Source organism: Anopheles stephensi, chromosome 2 (assembly GCF_013141755.1).
Source record: "Anopheles stephensi strain Indian chromosome 2, UCI_ANSTEP_V1.0, whole genome shotgun sequence".
Classification (NCBI taxonomy): domain Eukaryota; kingdom Metazoa; phylum Arthropoda; class Insecta; order Diptera; family Culicidae; genus Anopheles; species Anopheles stephensi.
Window position 1 is genome coordinate 8,117,767 of NC_050202.1, and position 14,215 is coordinate 8,131,981.

The 14,215-nt window shown below is 46.4% G+C and overlaps 1 protein-coding gene across 1 annotated transcript in view; it reads right to left on the reverse strand.

Annotated features, from left to right (window-relative positions):
* Nucleotides 1–14,215, reverse strand: part of LOC118503734 (zinc finger protein 423 homolog) — a 73,608-nt gene that overhangs the window by 35,292 nt on the left and 24,101 nt on the right. The window lies entirely within an intron of this gene.

Below are 14,215 nucleotides of genomic sequence, written 5' to 3' on the forward strand. Positions count from 1 at the left end.
CTCCTGTACCTCTTCCACGCATCCTCTCGACACGGGTCAACACCGTCAAACGACCACGAGCTGCATGCTTGTAGCGTGAGGGTTGAGAGTGTCATAAAAACCCACCAAACACTACTAGGAACAGTCACCGTGACCAAGAACTAGCGCAAACGACACGGTGTCCAGATGGGGAAGCCTTTTTTATGACTTTATTCAATAAAATCACACTTCGGGAGGGAGAGACGGGTTCCTTGGATGGGAGTAGAAACAGAAGTGCTCTCCGGTAGCTCTCGAATGCTACTCAGGAAGTTCAGCCTACTTTGATCGTCTAAGAAACAACACAAAATTTAGAATAAACATATTTTGCACCGAAGAATCAGCAATTACCCACCGTGAAACTCGACTGCGCTTGATAGCAAAAACACGTTCCCATCATAATCACCACCCAATTCTGGGAAAGCTGGCGAGCGGGAAAGCAAATTCGCGAAAGCAAAAGCGCCGCACTGTGGGGCCCGTTGAGGGCGCAATTGAAGGCGCCAGACACTAGGCCCAGCAACATCCCATGCTTCACCCTGACGCTACACGACTGGCCTTCTGGCTTCTGGGAATGGTACGTGCTGCAATGTGTTCGGGCGTCCGCGAAAACAGAGCATTAAGCAACCCCGTGGAATGACATTTTAGCAAGGTCATTTAAATGTTATCAGTCGCGATTAGTATAATTGACGCAGCAAGAGACTGACAGCAGTGACAGCACAGGTTGACGGAAAAGGACAGCATTATGTATGAGGTTTATTGCACCTGTTTGAATACTTGTTCAGCTGAAAGAGGCTTAAAGGGAAAGTTTAATAATATTTCTAGATAGAAATTGGCAAATTTGCAATCCAGCTAACAGCTCCGCAACTGTATCTTAAACCAGCCCTTATTATTGTTACAGCGAGAACTCATCAGCTACAATTAGTTCCTGGCTAGCTCATCTCAACCCAAGAATGGAATTTGTTTCACCTTCATCCTCTACCACACACTCACACTACCGGGCCGAAAGCATTTAAACGTTTGCGTTGGGGCAATACCCGGCTCTAGCAGTAATGTGCCATTGCTAATGTGGTCGGCAAACTTTAAACGCTCTTCCCGGGCAGCGGCTCACTTTTATGTTTGGTATCCGGGCTATTCGATTCCGACACAATCGCTACTTGTGTAAGACCACATGCCGACACGTTCGCCCATCGATCGACGGTGGTTTGCAATGCTCTCGGCAATGCTGGCGCAACACAAATCAATTAGATGTGCATCTCTTTTTTGGAGCTGGTAAGCTTGGAGTTGGTGAGTACATGTATTCAAATTGGTAACAATCATCCCAACAACCATTCCACCAGTGATCCCCGGGAATCATCGTACGGCAAATAGTTGTGATGCGGAATCGAGATGTTTTGACTAGCCAAGATCAAACTTTGTTTGTTTTAGGAGATGTCTTCCAGGAGTCCTATCAGACGAAATATGTATGTAGAAACAATTGAAAACATTGGCTTTAGATTAAATCTCAGGAAAAGCTCACTCTGGTTCCGAACAAAAAACTGAATGAAACAAAACATTAGCAAACAGCTCAGTAATCTAGCAGAACAGAGCTGCAATTGACTCCCTCGAGGCTTTGCGTGAGTCAAGAACGGGTGAAACCTATCGAAAAATAATTCGTTTGACACGAACTATCTCCGGTCATCCAAAAACCTGTCGTCTGAGGTGAGTTGAAAAGTTGCTCGAAGTGAATTTTATGTTTATAATATTTTTTGTATAAAATTTTCCTGTCTTTTAGTTGTGATTCTTTTAACTATAGTTAAAATTAAATGCCTGCATTTTTTTTAATTTAAAGGATCATTTTTCGGCCCAAAAATTTCGATTTATAGGCTTTGGCAAAAGATATACTAAATGAGTCCAAGAATAAATTTCAAAATAACTTTTCTTTAATTGCAAGAACAAACAAATAAAAGGTTGCAAACAATATAGAAGTATAGTCAAATACTTCCGTTAAGGTTTGTGGCAAAAATCAAGTTTGAAAAAAAAACAAAAATAACTTTATTTGACTATTTTGAATAACCGTGCACCGTTAGTTTCAAATGTTGACAGCTGTCACAACTATCAAAGCTGTCATCTGTGGGCCGATGAAATTAAATGCTCACGAGTAAACATCTGAAAATAGAGGTCACTAACAAGTCAAAACTAATTCCTAACATCCTGGTACCGGTTCCAGAGGTGTCCTCACCAGTTCAGGACCCATGCAATGACTTCGATTAAATTGGTCTATTGCTCCTCCAGAAATCCTTAAGAACGCCTCTTATGACCAAGTAATTATTAGCGGTCTAAAACAAAAGAGCGAGGGATAATCTTCGCCTATTAACTCTCCAGTAACTTTTCATCCAACCCACTGCCGAAAAAGTCGTCTTCGACACACGACCCCTATTTAACACCTTTTACGTTTAATCCTTCAGCCGGCCCTTTACAATGCAGCACAAAGTTTGAACCAAAACATGTGCCCACACACCAACGCCCAAAAAGGAGCCCAAAAGTCAATTCCTATCCAAAGAGATGCTAGGTGACCCCGTCTCATAATGGTGATTTTGGTTTCCAACCCCTTTCACACCCAAGCTCCACAGCTCCAGGGATCGGTCAAAATCTGAAACAAAATCCTACCACCACCACCACCACCGGTATGATCTCTCGAAGGTTGTTAATAAAAGTTTGCCATAATTTTTGCGCCTTCCAACCCAACGCCGTGCGGTTGTTGGGTACCGCACACGTACTGAAGCGTACTTTGGTACGATGCTGCAACCATCTCCCCCCCGCCCATGGCTAACCTTGGGCTCCCATTTTCGGAACAGCACCCAGTGGACGTTGCAGAGCGCCACAACACATATACAGCTCCGAATCCGATCCCCACCACCCATGCACGTGTTTGTTGCCTCTGCGTCTGCCTCGAAGCCTACAAGCTCGCGCAATTGCTCACACACACACACAGAGCGAGATTTGGCCAGGCAAAGAGGCTTCTGCTGAATGTTTCTATTGGGAATATATTCATAAATATATTACTACAACTTGTCCTCTCCAATCTCTTCGCTCCGGCCGTTCCGGTGTCTGATGCTCAACCGAGAGCATCCCTTATCCCCTAATAAAAGTCCTCGGCCTGCACGTCACCTATTTGAGGGTGTAAAAACTAGGAGAAAAAGAACCAAAAGCCATGTGTGCGAGACTTACGGACACATGACACATCAAAAGTACATTTCCTCCCGGTGTGCAATGGTGGTTTAATTTGCACCGAAAGCAAGCCTTCACCGGGAAGCTTTGGGCTAGATGAACGAAAGTACGTTCGTGTGGGGAGGGCTATGACTTGATGATGACATCGCAGGAACGTGGGACACTGTGTGGCTATTTAATTCATCCAACGCTGAAACAATCCTATTTCCTCTTCGGACTTTCAAGTCCTCGTCGAGAGAGAGAATGTCTTGAACTTCTCGATCAAGTTGGAGAGATTATGTAGTTTAGCATGATATTTGGGATATTGCTGATGGAACACGCAGCTATCTAAAGCAGGTTGTAAATAAAAAGATGCAAACTAAAAGAAGATTTACTTCTGCTTCCCCCTTTTCGCTTGAACGTCTTACGACCGGCTACACCCACGAGCAACACCATCCGTTTTCACGGAGCACAGTAATAAATATCGGAAAAGCTCCAAACTGCTGCTGCTGCTGCTGCTCCTAAGATCTACCATCCATTCGGGGAGGCCAAAACCAAATAAAACCCAAACCCCTCCCCCCTCAACTCCCAACCCCACGCCGAGTATCATCGTGAGAGTGAAATGGCTTTTATGTGTCCCTGTGCAGCTAGCGGCGGCCGGCGGCCCGTACACATGCGAGACACAGTGTGTGCGCGAATGGACGCCGAAGAAAAGTCATTTCAATTTCTATGTATCCTTTTGGGGTACTTTTGGAGCCCCTGATGGGACACAGAGGAACAATTCAATTACTCCCCCGAGAGCGTGTGCCTGGTAGAGGAACGGGAGAAGTGGTGTCGGTGATTTGGCGCGAGGATAAACCGGGATGGTGAAAAGGCAGTCAGTCCTCCACTAGGCCCTGGAGAGCCCTGGAAACGCAAGGGGGGGGGGGGGGGGAAGGAAAGTTCATACGGGTGCCAGGGTGATGGCGAAGATTATAAGAATATCGATTGTGGGATGTTATCTGCGTCTTGCCGGCCGGGTGTTTGGTGTTGGTGCGGGTGTTTTATTGCCCTTTCTATTACGAACGATACAACAATAATAGACAAGTTGCATGAATAGAGAAAACAATGGGCGGAAAAAAAGGCGAATTGTCTAAGGGTGCTTGTAAACTGGCTGGCACCCAACAGGACGGGGAAGGATAAGCACACGATGGGAAGACTTGCGTGCCGTACGGAAGCGGAGAGAAGCAGACACAGCCACAGACACACAAAGCAAATGTGTCCCCTATGATTAGCGTTACTATCGTTAACGAGATGCTGGATCTAGGTTTGGACTAAACCTTACGCGGTTTTTGGTTCCTCATGTTGGCATGTAAGCTTAGTTCGTGAGAAGGTTAATTATATTTTTAAACGACTTTTTCATCCTAGTTTGCAATTCTTATTTAGTTCATAGCTTAATTGGCTTCAATATTTGCATTGCGGCAGTGATAGTAGCTTTTAACGTCTTTTTAAACTTCAAATTTATCGTTTGACATTTGACGCTTGACGTTTGACGTTTGAAAACGTCCTTATCGTTAGCGTAGTGCTTGTTTTGCTAACTAAAAACTCTGAAAAATTTATTGTCAAGGCATTTCCAGTTAAAATTGAACTCTAATACTTGGAATCTGGATTATCCCGTGGGAGAATTTCTAACTCAAACTTGCTTGCTTGCTTATCAGGCGCTATTAATCGTTTCACGGTCTTGGAATGCTGCACAAATCCTCGATACCGCTCACGGTTGATTCAGCGCCGTCATCTGCCAATCCATTAATACTGCCCTTCTGGCGGACGTATCAACGCCATCACCTCATCTCAATTTGGGCCTACCTCTGTCCATGTGGACGACCAAAAAGGGCTTTACGGATTGGGTCGTCCGGTGTCATTCTCATGACAAGACCAGCTTATAACTCACCAGATGGTGAGATAACCGAACAGCTCGTAGAGTTCGGCGGATTCTGAGCAGCTTCCTCTCGAACGCGACTAAGAGGGTTTTGTGAGTTATGAACAAGCTCTAAGTAAGTAAGTACTAGGACTATAAATGAATTATACAGTCCCAGCTTTGTCCGTGGCGACAGGAAGTGTTGAAGAAGTCGGAATTAATCCTCGCTATAATGTCGGCAGGGTTAGTGGAAACAAAGTTGGAAGTCTGGGTGTCCCATCATCTCATCGAAATTCCAGTTACTACAGCACTCCAAAAGCACGATTGAACGATCCTTCAGGATCTCTGTCTACTTTTCAACCCTAGATCGTAATAATTTGCTGTCTTATTTGCACCCTTGCGGACTTAACGAGGGACGTAATGTTAGACTAGAATTGGAATCAATAATTCGTTTGTAGTGTTTCGAATAAAAGTACGAGGACTGCTGAAGTTCTTAAATTGTTCAGTAGCAATTATCGCTATTTGTCTAACACGAACCTTTGAGCTTGATACCCTCCATATTTTCCTCTTTAGGTTACACCAACCAACACCCCACGTTTTTAAACCAAATTTTCCGATTGTTTTCTCTGGCTGATACCAAATATCCCACAAGCGCAACAAAACAAACCGCCCTCCATTTAAATCCTTCAATCCGCACCTTTTGTCAATCTCGTACGTGGTCTCAGCGTGAGATTCGCTTTGTTCGCCTCCCTTAGAAGGTGTTGCATTGGTGCCCTTAGGTGGCGGTTATTTTTATGCCAGGAACAACACACACACACACACACACACACACACACACGTCAGCAGACTCAATCAATAGGAAAACTGCACAATAGTGTTTCCCCACCCGGACACACGTCCGGGCGTGTCCTTGTTTACCCTTAAAGCCGAATCCACCTTCACCGTGTGCCGGTAATGTGAGCCTCGCTCTCTCTCTCTCTCTCTCTCTCTCTCTCTCTCTCTCTCTCTCTCTCTCTCTGTTTGCGTAATTACTACGAGCTTTAGCTTCGATTGAGGTGCACAACAGAAGAACAGAAGTGCGTTTCTCAGCAGGAATGCCACTGTACTGTAATCGTTTCCGCAAACGATCGGTGAATGAATTGAAGAGAGAGAGAGAAAATGGTAAAACAAAAACAAGGATACGGAACGGGGATTCAACGGTGAATGAAGTCGCCACGGGAGATGCCTCGCGTACACTCCCCGACGTGAGACACATTCCGTGTCCGTGAGTGAATGAAGTCGGTGTAAAGACAGGCGGGGAACGAAAAAAGAACAAACACCACCAAGGTAATGTGATAGTTTTGCGAAGATAGAACCCACCGTCTTCAGGGTTTCTTCCACTGAAGCTTCCGTAGCGTCCGCTTAACCAGAGGCTCGCCAACAACAAAAACTTATTCCAAAAATTCCAGAAGTGTGAAATTTGATATTAAAATTGTTCATTACACATGTTCTGGTAGCGAGAGCGGCGTGACAGGTTCTCGCTACTGAAGCACTGGAATTTAATGTCCCATCGCATCGGGGTTCGGTTCGCTCGCACACCGTCCCAACCACTGTGTGTGGTGATTTATGCCTTAAGGTGGAATTGGCTATCGGAAAATAGTTTCCGAAATTCTTCCCTTCCAATAGCGTTTAAGACGACCCTGAAGAATGAGGATGTCCTCATCGCTAATTACCGTCGTCTGAATAACTCGATATTGATACCAGCGCGCCAACTACACCCGTAAAGTATGCTTAGATACAAAGATGCTAACGACCAGCCGAATGAAACCCTCGGCCCCCAGCCCTAGTTCTTGTCACCGGTTCAGTCGGCCAAAAGGCTTCCCAAGGTGATAATGCATGCAAAGCAGTCCTCGCCGAGAGTTGGGATTTGCTCGGCTCGTCTGACTCGAAGTACACTGATCGTCATTGCTTTGCCGACCGCCGCAAGCCTTCGGCATTCGGACGGACGTGCCGCAGAATTTCTTTACGATTCTCCTTCTCTCCCCGGGAACGCATGAGCATGTGTGTCTTCTGCATCGAAAAAGCCAAAGAAGTACGTTCAGTTACATCAAGAAATTATTTTCCCCCGGGGACTTCTTGGCCCTGGTACGTTTCGGACCGACGGTATCCGATGACGGTGGAGTTAAGCCGTAGCAGTAGGTGGGTTGAGGTACGGAGCCAAACGCAGGGCCAGTAAACTCACCAAGGCAATGGTCGTACACTGACATTAGGCATTGGCAAGTCCTGCCAAAATGAGATGCTTCCCCCGTTGGGCTATTGGAGAGGAGGCCAACAGTCTTCCAAGAGTTCAACAAGAGATCCCAATTCGCAGGCCACCTTTATCGGGGCTTATTTTGTGTAGTTTTCAGCAAAGTCTATATGATTTGAAATAGTTTTTAGTACAAATTTTAACGCATTGTACTAAAATTCATGAACAGGAAAATGGAGTTCCAAAGCAACTCGAACTTAATTTAAATTCGTTAAGCTCCTGATTAACTTTGGGAGCGTATTATTGATTGCGTATTCATGCAGGGATTCACGCATACGATTGACACGGCCAACACGTGCAACAAAACTTTGGCAACCTCCAGTGCTGTGTGTCTAAATTTTTTATCACCCAAAAAACCCTCACCATCGATTGCTGGGCGCATCAGATGGGACACATAAATAATCACACCATACCAGGTGCCCTCACACACACACACACAGCCATACATACACTTATTAATGTCCTTACAGCATCTCCCATACCTGTGCGGCGGGATTTCATTTCCGTCGATCAGCACGCCTCGTACACCGGGCGTCAGTACCCGTACCCGGCTCAATATCTCCCCAGGGGAACCTTTGCCGAACGGTACCGCCACCCGTAGTACCGCCGGTATCGATCGAGCCGAAGCTCGAGAAGGGCTCGGGACACCTTCTTGCCAAACCTAATCCACCGTACCGCTTCCCCGGTACTGGATAGAGAGACATCTCTCACACTTCACAGTTATCATTTTTATTACCCAATTGATCACCGACCATAATCTACCAGGAGGCAACTCCGTTTCTAAGCCGTGGTGAAGGCCCAAAGTTGGTACGGGTGCGGACAAAAGGATCTCCATCGTGTTCTCGCCCCAGTTCATCCATCCAGCCAGTCATCCATCCATCTAGCCTGATGCTGATGCTGGCTCTCCCGAACCAAAACTTCTCGGGACATCAGCTCCGGTGGTGGCTTGGATGGCTCCGGGCCCACCCGGCAACACAGTGCCAAAGGGTACCGCAGTGAGCAATAAAGATAAATAAATGAAAATATTGGTAAAAGTGTGAAATGAAGCGTTGTCTTTTTTTTTGTTTTGTCCTTCCCCATCCATCCGAAGGACCCCATCATGGAGTGATGCTGCCCATGGACGGATGACGGAGTGCCCAGAACGGGTGACTCCTAGTTTTGAACAGTTTTACCCAACAGTTTGCCAGCACAGCTCACCGTCAGCCACCACGCAGCAGGGCAAAGGCAACTTTGACGTGATTGTCTTTCGAGGGCGGCAAGACCAAATCGCACACAAGCACATCCCCAAAAGTCCAGCCAGCTCCCGTACATGACCCAAGTGACGAAACATTGTACAAAAATACGGATTAATAATTTATCGGCCGTCAGGAGGCGGTGCGCTACCACCGTGTGTTGGGTTGATAGTTTGCCAACACCTCGCTCAACACACCCGATTCCCTGACAGTTTGGGACAGTTGTAGGACACTCGTTGGTAGTAGTAGTAGTGGTAGTACCTGCTGAGCCGAGCTCCGAACCTTTATTGCGTTTGACAGAAAAAGGGTAAGATGCAAATAAAAAAAACCCGAAAAGCCACAGTTAGTAGAGCGAATGATTGACACGCGCTGCCCGAAGATTGTGGCCCAATCCGGAGAACTCCACAACCGGCACCCTCTAGCTTTTATCTATTTCGGTTCACAGATTACTCATGGATTCCTTAGGGAAATTCCAGAAATCGCACAAACAGTGCTGGTAAACTCTTTTTCCTCGGTAATGAAATTATCAAACAAAACCAAGTGTTACTGCGATGCAACCGAAACGACCACCATTAAGAATTCAATTTCGACCTTTGATTTCCTTGCGCCTGAATGTATGCAGCAGGCGCGTAAACGAGAAGCGGTAAGAAAATGGATCCACCCCTACGCGAGGGACAGATTTCCGCGCGAGTTCAAGAATTGCCAGGCGAACGTCACCAACCAGAACCGGGCCTGGTGGCACGAAAAGAATGCGGCCGCTCTCACGATTATTGCTCTGCTGGGGGCAAGAATTTTAAAGCAATGGAAAAATGTGCTACGAATAGTTTTTGATTGTACCGGACAGTGGGAACTGGTTTTAGTACAACAACAAGAAAAAGAGTTGCTGAAAGCTCATCCTCAATTTTGTTCCCGTTCTTTTTTTTCTTTCGTCCAGTTTCTTAGCTGCGTAATGTCACACCGTTCGGAGCGTAATGTGCTCGAATCCTATTCCCCTGAAGGTAGGCAAACCATTGCGACATCGCATCCTTTCGATGAAGCAATAATGCGTCCTCCCGTTCCGCTTTAGACGTGTGCGTTTGTCCGCCTTTTGTTGTGTTGTAATGTAATCCTGTCCTTCCTTACCTTCTTCCCAGCCCGTTTGCCCGCCCCCCCTCCTTCCGCTCACCCCTTCTCCCCATGGACTTTCGCACCGTCAATCTCTTTCCGTGTGTGTGTGTCTTTTCTCCTTATCTTCCGTTTACATGCTATTGCTACTCCATCAACGATTACCTCGTCCGTGCCGCAGTGCAGCACCAGGAGCAGTTGGCAGCCGGATCTCATCCACACACACACACACACAGAGAGCAATGCCGGTATATGCCATTCGGGTTTTGTGGATCGGCGTACTGGGTGTCTTTCCGAGCGGCCACGACACTCTTGGGTGCCTTTTCACCTGAAGCATGGGAGTGATTTCAATATTACCGGCCTCACCCCCCCCCCCCCTCCTCACTGGCAGGAGCTTATTGTTGTGCCACCAAACCAGTGCCGAAACAGTTCTTCGGCCGTCGACGCAGTGCCCGTGGTGCGGACTCGTCCCGTGCGAAACCCTCTGGAAAATAATTTATTTTCGAAGGCCCACGTCGAATAATGGGCCGCAGCTTTCGCACTTCCGAGGCACCGACCTGGGAGGAAGTTCTGGGCAGGAGTGTTGGTTCTCGAATTTCTAGATAGGTTTTTATATTTTTTTGGGGGCTTTCTGACTTTCGTTTTCTTGTTTGGCTTGATTTCGGTGATGTGGTTCATCTGGTGAGTTACATGTCCACATGTTTTTCATTACTGTTTTATGTGTTGGATGGTGACTTGTATGTCTGATAAGACATGTTATGACATAAAACTACCAACTTCACTTAATAACCGCTTTAATAAAGGAGATTGAAGATTTTAAGGCAAGAGTAGACTCCTTCTAAGTACAGAAAGGATGTACTAAAGATCTTGTACTAAAAACTACTAAAACCGGATACTGTATACAGCTTGACTTCTCGGTTTGACAGATGACAGGACAAACTTCGGTAAAAGACTCGAGAAGGCCCCCCCTAGAATCTTTTGTGAGCAGCACTGTGGCCTGTCATTTTTATTGTACAAGGGGATTTTTGTATGGTCAAAACTCGTTTGATAACAACATTGTGCATTGTTCCTTAATACTGTTACCATACAGCGAGTAGAGCATGATAATATACATTGTAAGAAGTTATTTAAAATGTTATTATTCTTATTTTTCCTCCGTTTCTGAATATCTATGCCCGTGACAAGTATCCATCGAACCTATGTTCCGTTACAGTCCGGAAACACCGTATATGTTTTAAGCCTGATTGGTCACTCCTAGCGTGACAAAAAATTATTACGTAGCTCCTGTAAGCCAATATTAATGATCAGGATAGAGGGAGGGGGATTTAATCGAATAATAAGCAATATTTGATTCAACTTTATTCAACCATATTTGATCTTACTGAAAGCACATTGTGAAGCTTTCGCAACGTGTACTGCGGATTGCATACATTTAGGCGTAAATCCTACTGTGCCTAACAAATTTTGTCAGGGGAGGTCCTTCTCGAGTCTTTTACCCAAACTTCAAAAGAAGAATGAATTGAAAATAGAGAAGCTCTCATCAGAAAGCGTTTACTTAAACACTACTTCAATATTCGAAAAATCCTTCCTGTTGTAACAACAATCAAGACAAACCACCAACACCCAAGAGCTCTCCATTTCCTGCTTCAAAATCATTTCAAACCAGCTTCAACTGCGCTCACTGTGTCCTGTCCTTCCCAAAAAAAAGGTTGTCCTTTTTTCCGCGTTTGAATAACCCAACTTCACCGCGCCACGCCTTACTGTTCCCGGGGCGGCATCCGCGCGTTCGGACTCGGTGCAATCGTTTGGGGAAATGTGTTAAAATAAATTATCCTCCGGCATGGGGTCGTTAAATTAAAATTATATTATCACTGCGAGTACGTACGTAACGTTCGGCAAAACCGAAATCATTTCCCGGGGAGGACACGGCGTGGAAAGGATGCCACGCCACTGCGGTTGCGGTTAACGCAATTTACGGGGCGAACTGCAGCTTGGGATGGGGTTCAGAAACAGCAAAAAACCGAGGAAGCTCTCAAACCGGGGACCAGCACCAGACTATCAATCGTCGATTTTAAGCTGGCGTTGTGTTTTCCATTGTTCCTTTTGCTGGCGGGCGCTTATGGTTACACATCAACCCGTAAGGACACGGACACTGTCACTTCGGGATCTGTTGCTTTCGTGGCTGCCTGCCGATGGGCAACAGCAACAAATCAAGTGCACAAACGTTCAGTGTTTCCGGGTTTAAATAGAACACCCTAAACTCAATCATCTATTTTATCGGTTTCGCCGGTTTCACTCTTTTCTTTGGTAAGGACGGGAGGACATATCAAGTGCCAAATCGAACGGCAGCGACCGTGGGTGAAATGAAGTGTCAACTCGATCGGCCGGTACTAAAACATCGTCTCGCTGTCCCACACCCACGGTTAGCACCAAAACCAATCCAAACGACGACGACGACGACAACTCCGACGACGGTAAGGACCAGCAAAGAAAGCCAAAAGAACCGACCTTGAATAATTGATGTCACTTTCACCCATTCACATCGGGTTGGTACGTACGTGCTGGTGCTCCCGGTTCATCCCGCATCCCACTCGAAACGACCGCAATCACGTTGCGCCTAAATGTAGGCACACAAACACACCAGTCGTTGGCAGCGAACGGCGCGTCGCCCGATTGTTGGTTAGCCGGCCACCCCAACCCTAAGCTCGGTGCGGCCTAATGTAGACAAACGAGACGAATCATCGCCCATTGCCGTTTGACTCTCACTCTGCTATGTCACCGGTACCGACCGGAGCGCAAATAAAGTTAACGAGCGAAGGATTTCCGGGTTTCCGGTGCCGTTCCGGGTCGGCCCACGTGCCTAGGTGAGATTGAGTTCTTTTTTTTTTTGGCGTGGCGTGGAGTTCACCATGTTCTTTTGCCGGCAGGTGGAAGTGTGTGTGATTGTTTTTGGGTGTTTATTGTCATCTAAATGGGGGGGAGGGGTCTCCCTTTTAAATTATACACCAACATCATTGATTCTGCGTCTCGCTGGGAAGCGCAAGGAAGACATCTTCTTCCGACTTTTCCTACTCGAGCTGAAAGTTTTATTAAGAGCATCGCCCCCGTACAAGATGGGTGAACTATTTCGAACTCATTTAACAGTCGTAGTAGGCCGGTTAGATCGTAGTAGGACGGGGTTGAAGCGTCCATGCCCCAGGCTCACAGTCAATCGTTTTGTGGATAATTTATTATCCTCACATTTCTCCCGTGAGACAATCGACCTGCGGCTCACCGTAATGGGTGGACGGAAATTGTCCGCCGTACTGAAGCACTGAAAATAATCTCCGAATCCCGTCGACAGCACGACGGACGCCTGTGCATCGGAAAAGGATCGCCAAGAAAAGAAGAAGCAAAGCGCGGTCGGTTTAATATTTGATGAACAAATTTGGAATTCCCATTAAACTAGTGGATCCCAGGGACCGCACACTAATTTTGGACAGAGAGGGAGAGAGAGAGAGAGAGAGACAGAAAGGAAAACAAGCAGCAGACGTGTGTTTATTGTGACAAGTTGAAGAAGTCAAGTGACGTTTGAAGCGTAAGATTTTACTCCACAATTAACTTCAACCCGGCTTGAAATAATCTAGCAAAAACTTTAAATCCTCGCAGCGAGGGTCTTTTAAGCATCCAACTAACCAAGCTCCATCGCCTTGGGGAATAGTTTTTCCTCAAGTAAATGCGATAAGAAGCACGGTAGCTGGTTGATGCGCATGGGAGAAGCAGAACAAGCAGGACATAAATCAGAAGCAGTGAAAAACACTTTACAGCCACCGGGATGATAACGCAGAGCGATTTGCCGTGCTTCCAGCTCTAATGTGGGTTATCATTCAAAGTAACAGTCCGTGTGTGTGTGTTTTAAGACTGGCTAAGAAATTAGCCCACAATTAAACTCTTGTACTACCCGGGCCCCAGGACGTCTACCTACGGCACTACGCCGGACAGAAACATCTTCTTAAGACATGTGACGACCGTTCCAAGACGGCGACCCAAAAGAAGGAAACGATTTAGATAAAATTTGCATAACTCACAGGTCGGTTCGGGTCGTAAATCACACGCTCGCAGCGGAATGGACTGATGGGTCAAAAAAGTGATGGTTCTGACTTCTTCTTGCCGGGTTGATTCGCGTACGTCTTTGGTGAAGGAAAGATTTGGCTTTGAGAAAGAACTGGTCCGACACACAGAGTACCGAAACAACGGGCTTAATTATTCATCAATGTCCCTTTTCTGTCAGACCAACCTCCTCTCTCGACGTCCCAAGGAATAGTGTCTTGGGTGTGGGGGTGATCGCTCTATTCTCCGGTAGCTATAGGTTACGGCTTATCCCCTAAACGCATACACATCCCTGACGGTTTTCGGCGGTGCCAACGTCTAACAGGGAGGGTTAGATCCATCATCCGTCTCATCATCATTGTACTTATTGCTGGAACGGAACTCCATCCAACTCCTCTCAACGAC